This window comes from Uloborus diversus, chromosome 5, assembly GCF_026930045.1.
Source record: "Uloborus diversus isolate 005 chromosome 5, Udiv.v.3.1, whole genome shotgun sequence".
Taxonomy (NCBI): Eukaryota; Metazoa; Arthropoda; class Arachnida; order Araneae; family Uloboridae; genus Uloborus; species Uloborus diversus.
This window is the reverse complement of record NC_072735.1, coordinates 49,934,449-49,947,710: the sequence shown is the minus strand read 5'-3', so window position 1 is coordinate 49,947,710 and position 13,262 is coordinate 49,934,449.

Genomic DNA, 13,262 nt, shown 5'->3' with positions numbered 1-13,262 from the left:
AAATAGGGGATTAGCCGCAAGTTTTGATCTTTTGTAATCATTTATCTTTAAAATACTTCCCACGCTTGAGCAACTGATATCTGGGCATTCAGAAGGGATTTAAAAGTCACCTGAATTACGATAAAAGTCGACCATAGTCCTGCCATCAAAGGGTTCTGTGTTTATTGGTCGTTTTGAAGTGTCACAATATATCAAAAGGCACCGAAGAATACTTTTTATCCTCTTAGAATATCATTCCCACACTTAAAGCGTTTTTGTCCATTCAGCGTTTTGTCCGCTTGTTCACACGTTGGATCGATCAGTCAATTGTTTGAAGAATGTTTTGTTGAGGCCTTTTGAAAGATAGATCATCTTACGTTTAACAGTAAAAGAAAAAAAAAGATATACTGAGATAAAAGCAAAAAGAAAAATAAATTAATAAAATAATTAGTGTTATGAAAATAATTTCTTTTCGTCCAATCCTCTATTGTTTCTTATTTTCCTGTTATGTACTGCGTAAATGTATGAATATTTCAACACATATTAGCAACCTTGTATTTTATTGCACTATTTAATTCAGCGCTTAAAAACAAATAAAGCGAAGCGATTTTCGAATGCAAGCTGAACAGCAAAAACAACATTAAAATACCGATAGCAAAATGGGGAGAAAAGTGTTATTACAACGTAGCAAAAAGCAACTCCGTTTCGTTATCTGCGGCATGCGCGTTAAGGGTTTTCGGGCTGGTCATCGAATGGGTTAAACCGTGTTTGATAAATAGGAGGTGGTTGGCCCAAAACGGATAGGCATTCGTTCGCTGCCGCATGATGTGCAGGCTGCAGTGTATGCGTACACCGTGTTTACTCGAACACCCCAGAGTTTCAATCAGTCACAGCGAAGTAGCAGTGAAGCGGCATGAAGTAATCAGGCTTAAAATAGGAAAAACGATAAAAATCTTTAAAAAAAAAAACCCTGAAGGTATGTAACATGTGATTAGTCGAAGACCAGGTAATTTTTTAAATATCCATAATATTACGTTATTCTGACCATATCCACCTATAAACTACCATGATCATTTCATTATTATTTTTTTTTCTTTTAAATTTACAGTTACAATTTTGAAGAAAACGCGCCTTCGGGCAACGTGGATAGGGAAAATCTTATAAGATTTAACATACATCTATTTATAATTTCTTGACACAATTTATTTAATAATTTATAACTTTATATTTGATTAATAAATGTATCAAATTAAAGGTAATTAATCAACTTTAAATGTTTCATTTCTCTCAAAACACTTCGAAAATAAAAACCAAATCACAAATAAATTATTAAAGAACATTTTATAGAATAAACTAATATCATAGGGTTTATTGCTAATTAAAAACAGAAACTATTTAGTCATCTTCTTTATCACTGTTAGATTTTACTAACAAAAACAAAGTATTTCTTTTCGCATACTTGTCATGGGACTGCGTTTTGAGATCTTAGACATTAAACAATAGCTTTTAATTTTTTCGATTGGTTGCGTGCTTTCAAACAATAGATGTAAGCACAATTTTCTACTTCGTAAACAGAATCGTTCATTAATTTCCTTTATACAGAGTATACTAATTTGTTCCCTGTCGCAGGTTCTATACTTTTTCTTTGATGTCTTCTATTTCTGTTTCAATAGAAACTTGTAAATTTTAAATTTTTTTTGTAGCTTTGTAACTGCTCTTGTTTGAGGGCTTCTTTAAACGGAGTGTCAGTTGGGAGAAAAAGAGGATGCTCACAATCCTTTCCTAGTTCCTAAACTTTGGCACTACTTTTCAAATGATCTCACAGTTGGGGTAGTCCATATGTGACGATGTGGAAGGCCTAGTGGGAGAAATACTTGGATTATCGATAAGTTTTTCCTTATTTTTGACTTTGTTAGAGTTTTGAACGTAATGTTTTACCATCTTTAAAATAAGGAAAATGTATTGCATGCTGAATAACATATAAAATTAACACTGAACAGGCATGAAGACAACACTACATGATTGTAAACTATAAGATTCGAATTTGTTACTAAATTAACAATGAATGGTGACTTTTAAAACTAAAGAACCTGAAAATACTAAAGGTTTGAGACAGTACAAAGCGAAAAAAGTCCGGGTCCCGTTTAGAAGAAAGACAGAGTAGTAAGACACAATAAGAACATGCGTAAATGTGCCCCAATGAAAATGCATAAACGTGTCCCGTCGGTAAGTTTGGATTTATTTTTAACGTGCAGCAAAATTTAATAACTTTTCTGTTTATACAAATACATTTCTCAAAAAATGAATAAAATTCTGCTATTTTTTTACTTATATATTTGTTCTTACCTAAGAATTATTTATTCATAATAGGCTTCAAAACGTTCAACACAAAATTTACTCAACTTGGTAGAAAACAGATTTTCCTATCCGAATGCTTAACCGAAGCTCGACTGATGCTCAAAAACTTGTGAGAATAATTGGTAAGGAGTAGTATCAATCTGGTATTACTGTTGGCGCTCCATTTATAACTCGATTTGAAAAAAGGGCACTGAGTAAACGTACCCCATGCGTAAAAATGCCCCAGTCTACCCTTTTTTTTGGCCACTAGTGGTTTAGTTAAGATATATTTACATTTTGTTAAATGTTGCTTTTAGATAAATTTTGAAACGCATTTAGTATTTCTTCGACCCCACCCCCCAAATTTAATGAAAAATGTATAAGACAAGTAAAGTAAAAATGGTAATTTTTAAAAGGTTTAGTTATTTTGATGTACGAGTATTTGGTTCATTTGTTAAATAACAACTTCTACTTAGAATGGAAACTAAGAATGATTGTTAAGTATCCTCAATGACATTTTCAGGAATTAATTTATAAAAAAAATAAGCAAATTTATCAAATAACACTGTTTGCCGTATTTAGAATTCATTACTCATTTTCCTTCATCATGTGTCAAATATTTAAAGAAAAATAAGTTTACGATTGAAGTAATGTCACTTGAGTTAATCAATAGAGATTTCAATCTTAACTCTTCAGACAAAATTAAATCTCCAGAAAAGTATTAATGAAAAAAAATATTTTTAGCAAAAGGAAAGGAAAATTGAAATTTCAGACTTGCAAGGTATTCATTAAATCGATTCAAAAGGAAAAGTGATGAAAGAAAACCCTTAAACCTTAAATGGAAGGTTTCAAGAAGCATATTAGGAAAGCAAAATCAATAAATTGCTTTATTGGATAAATTAATTTGATTTATTTTTATCCAGCCTTCTTATAGCTTAGTCTATCATACTTAAAAAAAAAAAAAATGCTCAAGTGAAATATTTCTTTGTTTGCAAATGAAAGAACGTAAATATTCATAATGATTGGGATAAGTAAAATTTCTTGTGTTTTTTTTCGTTGCAAACGTGTGCCAGTTTAGTACATGATACTCGCACAACACGCATTTTTTTTTTTTTTTTAACGTTAAAAATTGAAATTAATCTACGGTGCCAAGTTTTCCCCGAAAAAAAGTGAAGTTAGAGAAGGAAAAAAATATTACTTATTCACTAGAACAACAGTGATATAAAAAAAATAATATATTCTCTAAATTTACGAAAGTTTTACTCAAACACTTAACACAGGAACGAATGCAAAACAAATAAGGAGGAAGGCCCAAAGCGGGTAGGCTTTTGTATGCCCCCCCCCCAATGGTGTGAAAGCGGCGATGCATACGTATGTCGTGTTTACATGAACACCCCCGAGTTTTACTTAGTCTCAGGGGAGCAACAGCGGCATGGCGCAACCAGGCTTAAAATAATAATAAAAAAAGATACATTTCTTTAAAAAAAAAGAAGTTTTGTAACTTGTGATTAGTCGAAGAAAAGCTTTTATTTATTGTCAATAATATTAGAATATTCTAACAGCATCCTCCTACAAACTACGATAGTCCCTTCGTTTCTTTCTTTTTTTAATTAAAGGTTATAATTATTGGGAAAAAAACGTGCCTTTGGGCAAAGTGGGTCGGGCAAAGCGGGTATAGGATTTAATCATATATTTATTTATAATTTTTGACTCGCGAGCTGAATTAGATTTTCTATTTCAGTAGGATAAGTTTAACTTTAAGAAGTTATTTTTTAGGATGGCAATTAATTAGTCTGTTAATTAAATCAGTTAGTTCTTTATTTTTTTAAACAAATATGCTGATTTAATTGGATAAGTACCACTGTTCTATATATTTTTTTTTCATGATGGCAGGTAGCTAGTGAACTATTTTAATCATTTCTAGCCCGCCCATTCTCCCTTTTCCGCTTTGGGCTCCATGGTAGGGCATAGCGTGTTTTTGAAATGTTTGTAAAGTTTCGTAATGAATAAATATTGGGTTTGAAATAGTACAAAAAACACTTTTCACTTTGAAGTTCAAGAACCCTGCTTGGAATAAAAACCGACATTGTTGCGATAAAAGTCCGAAAACTGCAATTTTCGAGCGTTTTAATGACAACCTACCCCTCCCCTATCCTTGATATTTCGCAAACGGTTATAGAATCGTGGTTAAAAATCCTAGGAGTGCTGACTACGCATGTTTAAATCTTGCTTGTAGGTAAGAGCTAATTTGACAGGAAAGTAAGATTTCTAGAAATATATAAATACTAAAAGCGTTCAATAGCATACGACATAAAATAAAGCTTCCGTCATCTTTGCTAGATGAGGTAAAAAGCCTTTCCAACACATCCTGTTTGTGACGTACGACAAAGAAAAATTGACGAGAATCCAATTTATTGCTTTGTTACATTGAGCGCGTCATTGTCGTTCAAATTACTCTTATCCCTAATGTGCCAAGAAAAGTAAAACATTAAAAGCATTATTTTATTCAGTAGCGAATGTTGATAACGCTTTATCATCAGTTAGACTTTCTGATGAGGATAAAATCACGGTCTAGCAATTTACTGGTCTACATATACAAATGCGGGGGTGAGGGGTCGTATTGGGCTACATCGCTTAACTGGGCACTCCTGTTTTACTAGAGAACTACCACCAAAAAAAAAGTGCCAAAAAAATATATATATATTGTGGCAATATAATGTTTATTTCAGTGTGGTCTAATATTTAGTTTTCTGAGAAGCAATCAAACGAATGCTACAGCTTGAGACATTACAGAAAGGAATCGAGTTAAAATATTTGATTTAAAAGCTGTTATATAAATGTTTATCAGTTAAAGTTCAATACATTAGTTGAACCCACTTTTTTAAGTCAAAAATAAAGTGTTGTATTTACTTGATTGGCTTACGTTTGATCCCTTAGACAAACAGAGCAGCACCTGATAATACAAGCAAGTTTTATCACAAAAGCTATATTAGGCCCCTGATAACTGAATTCATCTTGGAAAAAAGCATTCCCACTTTCTTAGAATCTGTTTTCGGAATCGAAAAATCTCTGATCAATGGAAAAAACCCGAAACAAATTGGGTTACTCGGGAAAAAAGATGGAGGCCCATGACAAACTTTAGTATTATTTTTACCATTCAGAATAGAAAATGGAGACATTTATATGTATTGAACTTGGACTTTATTAGATCTACAGCATTTTCCTAAATTTTGTGACAGAATAGTCGTTATGTTTACGGATTTTCTTACCTTCTTTTCAGAATAAAAGCTGGCGTTTATCATGTTTATGTAGCAATATTTTTTTGCACTTAAAATCCAGTAATTTTTAGAATCTCAAGCCATGATTTTTTGTGTTTCGTTCCGTGTAAGAAACCGTTATGAGGAAGAAAATCGTTTTAGAAGTTTACATCTGTGAACATATTTCCAGATTTATCAGTTAAAGTGTCATCCATTAAAGAAATTCCAAACCCGTAGCATTGTATGAGATATTTTTCTATAACAATATAGATAAAATGTCTGATGAAAATATAGATAGATAAGAAATTTTAAGTTTGGAAAACATTTACATTTTAAAAGTAACTCTTCTTGAAATAAAAAAAAGTTATTTTGTTGCAAATAAATTATTTAAGAATATATATAAACTGAGGTTAATATGATAAGTTGGGGAATATGGAACAGGCGGTTCACGTTATTGAAAAAATAAACTGATAATTAAGATTCTCCTTTCTGAGGGGTTAATTGGGGAGGTTAATATAGCTAATGCTGTGAAACAATTTTCGTGATGTGAAAACGTACGCTTCGCTTGATTCTTTAGTAGATTTTCAATGACTTAATATGTGCTTAGAGTGCCTTCTATTTTGACATGAGTGGGAGAGGTTGTTCAGATATTAAATGCTGTTTATTTAAAACTGAATGGTGTAGTTCAATTTCGCGGTTTATATCAGAGATGCCTAATCTTTTTTCTCTCGAGGACCACACCTCACAATAAGAAGATTATCGTAGGCCAGAACATATACAAATCACATGCTTATTATATTAATACGAAGTTGACAACTGCTTTTTCAAAACAAATTGCAAATTATTTGAATTTAAATTTGCAATGATCATTCTTAATACCGAATGAAGGCTACCTGTTGCTTTGAAAGGTTCCAGAATATATTTTTGATTCCTTACATTAAACGTAACAACGGGGCCACATGAATCAGCTTCGCGGGCCACATCTGGTCCACAGGCCATAGAAAAGGCAGAACTGCATCTGTTAGTTTGACACTTTTATAATAATCACTTTCAGAGATGTATCTTACAACCCGTACAGATTACGTAATTTTAAAAAATAGAAGATGATTCCAAACTTTTTAGTGGTGAACCGTAAATAGTGAACAGATTGTCAACAGATTAAGATCCATTCTACCTAAAATATATATACATAAAAAAAAGAAGATTTATTTATCTAGTTAAAATAAACATAATTAAACGTAGTGAATAAAAACGTGAATTAAGAAACAAGATAATATTTCGTCTCAAGTAACTATTTATTTAATTTTTTTTGTTTGTCACAAATGTTTAAAAATGCAAAGCAACCGCAATTACGTAGCTATATATACCATTACCTATAATTTAAAGGTTTTTTTCCTAATTGCTTACATCCGCAGGGACGTAATTAGAAGAAAGTTATGCTTCATAAATTATAAAACTTGGAATTCGCTAAGTATCGATTAAACCTGCCATTACAGGACAGTAGAAGTTCTTTTTTTTTATCACGGAAACCCATAAAAAATGAGCTTAGGAGTTTTCGGAATTTTTATTTTTAGAAAGTAAAGTTCACAAAAACTGGTAAATAATCAAGGGCTTTTTACTAGGTTTGAGGTTTGGTTTAATATCTACTGATACCTTAATGTTTTGTTTGGCCTGATAATCGAAGTTGCCTTTTAATAATACTCAACTGATGTTTATGTAGGTGCCCAGTCAAATTTTTGTAATGCAGTTATTAAACTTAGTGTTAAAATGATTTTTTTTAATTACAAATACGTTCAGATAGTTTTTTTATTTTTGAATTTAAACTACATAATACTAGAAATCATTTTAAAGATCATAGTTTTCAGCCATGATGAAAGAAAAACTGGTAATTCTAAAATAAATGCTTCAAAAAACATACTTAAGTACCAAAAAACGTCTAAAATTGGGTTAAACCTAAGCTGGCGTCGTCGTAATACAGTTGTTAAGATTTGCGTACCCTTTGCAATGATGCCAGGTTAGGTTGGCCCCAACTGTAGCTTTCACCTTTTCTTATTTGATGTATAGAATAGATTGTAGCCCATTTCGCAGGGTTTAATATTTCTTGATTGCTTAATATAGTTACAACACAACTGCAATGTGTACAAATAACAACTACAGCAACACCGGGAAACAGCAGCAGCTGAGCAACAGCAGTACAACAGCAAGAACAATAATAACAATATGAAAAATAGTAACAATTACTCTTCAGTTTCGTATATTATCTTCAGAGGCAGATGAGGTACGCAGAGTTTTCTGATTGGGAAGGATAACTAAGCACATAGAAAGTGTTAAGTTTTGATTTTGAAACTGTATTTTAAATGAATGAAATTACTCAAATGCGTTGTGTTTTGGCATGTTGGGTGTTTAATTTTTAACATGTAAAAGCGTCGTACTGATATTTACAGCATGGAAACTTTAAGAAGCTAAATGCGCAGAATTTGACTCGTCCCTTAGTCATTTATCTCATCGAAAACATTACGCAATTTTTAAAGTGAATTGAAAATTGTAAGTTGAGTAACCCCCCCCCCCCCATTAAAAAAATCAATAATTAAATTATGGGAATAGAATTCGTTTTGTGGCGTTCAGGTAAATACCGATTAAAGTATTAAGATATTTCATCATGCATCCTCATTTTTTTGAATTTCATATGTGAAAAAGTGTTAAATTACAGCCAACAAATAAGTTTACTGCCATTGTAGTTTGACTTTTTATAAATTCGGGTACGATTATTAAGCAACGAATTTTTGTAACAAAGGTTGCGGATCTTATTTAAATGACTTGAGGGACTGAGAAGTACCAAGCTATATTTTAAAATATTCTTAAAACGTTGTCTTTTTCGTTGCATAAAAATTAATTTCAATGTACAGAAATTTATCTTTTTAAAGCTTATTAGAAACTTTTACCTAATATGATATTAGCAAATAATAGTTATTTGAATTGCACTGATACCTCTGAGCTCCATGTAATAACCGTTCTTCTTTTTTAGTTTATTCTGTTTTGCAAACTTTCAATATAATTAAAGCTAAAATAATACTAATACATAAATAAATAAATAAATAACGCATGATTAAAAAAAAACAAACAAATGGATACAAAATATTATTGAGGTTTTAGTACTTGTTATGGTCCTATATACTTCTGGAAAATACTTCTCACAGAAACGTATTTTGAGTTACCTGACATTTTCCATGAGCTCCATGTAATAACCGTTCTTATTGATTTATTTATTTTATTTCATTTTTTAGTTTATTCTGTTTTGCAAACTTTCAATATAATTAAAGCTAAAATAATACTAATACATAATAAATAAATAACGCATGATTAAAAAAAACAAACAAACAAATGGATACAAAATATTATTGAGGTTTTAGTACTTGTTATGGTCCTATATACTTCCGGAAAATACTTCTCACAGAATCGTATTTTGAATTACCTGACATTTTCCATTAGATGATTGGGGAAAGTTTTGGAGAAACTCGAATTGGGAGTAACTACATTTTCTAGAAACGTAATACGTTTCCGATACAGTAAATGAAAAAAGGAAAAATGAAATCAATTTTATAAAAGGTAGAGCAGAAGTAATTTGTAACGTAATAAAGATTGGAACACTTTTTGCGGGTACATTTTATACAGTACTTGTACACATAAAATTATTTTATGACTGAAAAAAAAGTTTAATTACAGTAAACAAAAATACCGTAATCCGAAATTGTGGACTTAGTGCTACCAGTTCATTGTAGTAATGTAAGAATAATTATATTTATCGCTTTAATTTGCATATAAGTTTATAGATTAATAAGTGTATCATAAATATGAGTGATGTAAAAAAGTTTGAGATTGGCAGAACTTTTATTTTTTATAGTAGTATTCCAAGCATTTTCCGTTTTCTGTATGTATGAGTTCTAGAGATTTAGGCTTAATACATACGAAGCGGTTAGTGGAATCAACTTTTCAAAAACGGTGCCTGTCAACTAATTTAATGGTTGTTTTCGTTATCTTCACACGAAGCAATTTAGTTAAATCAACTTTTCTTCTAATAAACCGAATTTATTCGAACAGCTGCTGGCTGCTCGACAATGCTGTAACACTTAACAGGGGAACTGCGGTCTCACAGACAGCTCAAAAGTTCATCCGATCACCCCTATTTAATTTTTTGTCCGAGTGAATAGCTTTTCGCAATAGCTTTTTGTTTTGTGACCTTGTACATCCCCTTGCTTATCAGTATTTTTAAGCAAGTGCGTCTGGTTTAAATTTCATTGCATTCTTTAAAAGCGGTCTGTAAGACTGCACCTCCCCTTCAGTGTTACAATATTCGGCCTACTAGACATAGCTCTATAACATTAGAACAGCGGATAAACGTTCATTTATCTTTTCCGCGTTATGCGGAAGCGATGCAAAATATTCAAGATGAGGTTGAAATTTGTTTAAAATTTTTACAAATGTTACTCAATGGTGTTCTAATGACAATGAGAGCTCAGTTATTCCTCGAAATACGACGCAAAATTCTAATAGTTAAAGTGCTGTCAAAAATTTCCCGTTACGTGATATAATCAACTTTCCTGTACTAAAATGATCTGTATACATTAACGAACTAAAGTAAAATCGTTAATTATTAATAGATTCAATTTTATCAAGAGTAGTTAGTTATTTACTGCATGTGAATTCATGGAAAAAGGCGACATGACACTTGAATTTTAAAACTTAATATTCTGTCCCTTACCATATATCATTATCTTTAGAAATAAATGAACTTCTTACTTCTTAACCTGTTTTTATTAAATAGTTTGATGACTTAAAGAAAATCAAAGGAAAACCAAATTTTCTCTTTGTATTTTTACGGAGCAAAAAATCACTTTGTTGTTACATACTGTAATTTCAATAAACTTGTTATCAGCATATAATATTTAGGTTAACTTTTATCTTTTGAATGTCTTGTTAAAATTTTTGATAAGTACTTTTTTTTCAACCATGAAATAGGCCCATTACGAAGGTGAAAATTTGATGTCCTTCTGTTACCAAAATACTACATCTCAGTTAGTACACAAAGAACCTATTGGGTATAGAAAGTAAATTACTTTATGCAAAGCAGAATCATGCACCTCGTCAAGGACACATAGTTATGATTTTAATAGATATTCAATTTATATGGTTTTTAATGGTAACGGAAGAATAAAAAAAATAAGGTAACAGAAGGATATTTAACTATGAGCTAAAACAGTGCAAAATAATAGAATGGTGGTATAAAACAAACTATTGTTTAAAGCTAGTAGTCACATTTAAACAAATGAAAGCAATGTTTGGACACAAAATATGTGTACTTTATATTTTAAAAACAAACTTTTATTTATTTAAAAAAAATATGTTTCGTGATTTTATTTCTTCTATTCTATGTGATGAAAGCTCCGTTTAAAAACTCTTAAGCACGTGAAAATCATTTTAGTATGACATGTTTGTGAATTGACAAGCCAATTCAAGCAGAAACAAAACAAAACGTGAAATTTGTATTGGAACAATACCCTATTTTGAAACTGTTTTCCAATTTGTTGCCAAAAGTCACGGGAAAGGACTGTTGAGAGCCACGATTTAAGCGTTAAACGCATTCCGAAGATATTAGTAAATTCATAAATCAACTTTTAAAAAGATGAAGAAAAAAGGATCCAAGCTGATCCATTTTCATCATGACACACAAAATATGCGCTATTTGAATCCTTTAACAAGTTATGTTATTGAATATAGTAAGTATTTCAACAAATCGAACAGAATTTCACTTCAAAGTCAACAGACTCTCAGTTATAAATAATGTTTAAAATGAAGATTCTACTAAATTAAAAACACCAAATCATGAGAATATTGCAAAGGATTCATTCACGTTTAGACATGTTTTGTCAGTTTGATGGAAGAAAAAGAAATTGACAAAGAGCAATGTTGGACAGGTACTTTATATAGAAGATGAAGGAATAGACATAACTTGAATGCATAATAACGTGGGAATGATCTTCGTGTTTGCTGAGAAAGAAGATAAATGTTCTATGGATTATGATAAAATTATTCAGCATTTCAAGAATTCAGAATTGCAATAGATGGCTCAGGCATTAGATATCATTGTTTCAGACAGCTGTATAAAAGGAAATAAATGTTTGTAAGTTCAAATTTTCCAAGATTAAGTGTTTTGGACTTCTTCTTCCGTTACTGTCCTTTCAATGCCCTTAACAAATACATGATTTATATGCTTAAAATATTATTTTTAAAAAAAAACTAGAGTTGGAATTTTCATGACTGAACACTCCTGTACGTGTATTCAGCAAATTACCGCCCATTAGCCAGGGCTAAAGCAGAAATACGTGAAATACACCGCCAGCTCAGTCATTTCCAGCCGAGGACTGCAGTTTCGTGCTTATTAGCACTCATCAGCCCGGCATAGGAAAATGACTGAATATACCATGCCTCGCGTTCAATCTTCGAGTTGAACCGAACCATTGCTTCGGTCATTCGTCTGGTCTGCTAATTCTATATTAGCTACCAGTTTGTTTCGCACTCTTGGCTTCCTTAAGAGGTTTTCCATCTCCAGCTCAGTCACTTTCCTATGCCGGGCTGAAGAGTGCTAATAAGCACAAAACTGCAGTCCTCGGCTGGAAATGACTGAGCTGGCGGTGTATTTCACGTACTCCTGTACGTGCTCTTATTTTTTTATAGAATTTTCCCTTTTATAGTTTGGCTGAACTTTTGCGTAGAGCATGATGGCGTGAAAATCATATCACAAAAATGCCCTTCCGTTACCGTTTTTTAAATTTGATTTTAAAAAAAGTTACTAATAAAAAATTCTTGTCGTTTTCTTTTTTAGCAACTTACTGTGATGTGTATACATGACTATGCATCAGTTCTTAGAAAAATACGTATTTTGATATGCTCACAGACTGAAATCCATCCATTTTTTTTATAAAATCTTGATTCCGTTACCGCTAGAATTCTCCCGTAGTATATGATTTTCTCGAAAAATATTAAGAATCTAGCGAAATTTCTCTGAAAAGTTTTGATTTGATTCAGAATTCAAAAATATTTCCCCCCCCCATACTAAAAAGAGTTCAAAGAACATCTAAGGGAAGATACAGAAATGTATCTTAACTACACGATTCAAAAAAAAAAAAAAAAAGTAAATAGAGCGGTCTCTGAGATCTCACTTCCCCTGTTACGTCCTACTTTTTCACCTCCCTTGTTACGGGTTATAGTTGAACTTGGTGGAAGCTCAACTAGTTTACTCGTGTGTAGCGGAAACGCTTAGCAATATCTCAATGAGTGTAATCTACTAAAAACTTTATTTAGAAGTCAGTTACCATCCCTAAGTCAAGGCTAAGGCAGAATTACATGAAATAAACCAGACAGGACGGTTATCACACCCTGAGACTGTAGTTACGTTTTTTTAGAGTTCCTCACTAAGAATAGTGAATAACCGAGCTGGAGGTCGATGACATCTAATTTAAGCTGAGAGAGCCAACAAAATGGAAAATCAAGTTAAATCACTGTCACCAGCAAATGCTCGCAACGTGGTGTGGTTTGGCTCGTGAATTGAAGGCAAATTTTGAGTATTTAGCAGTAAGTTATAAACCCTAATCCAAGACTAAGGCATAACTACATGCGATGCCTTTAACTCAC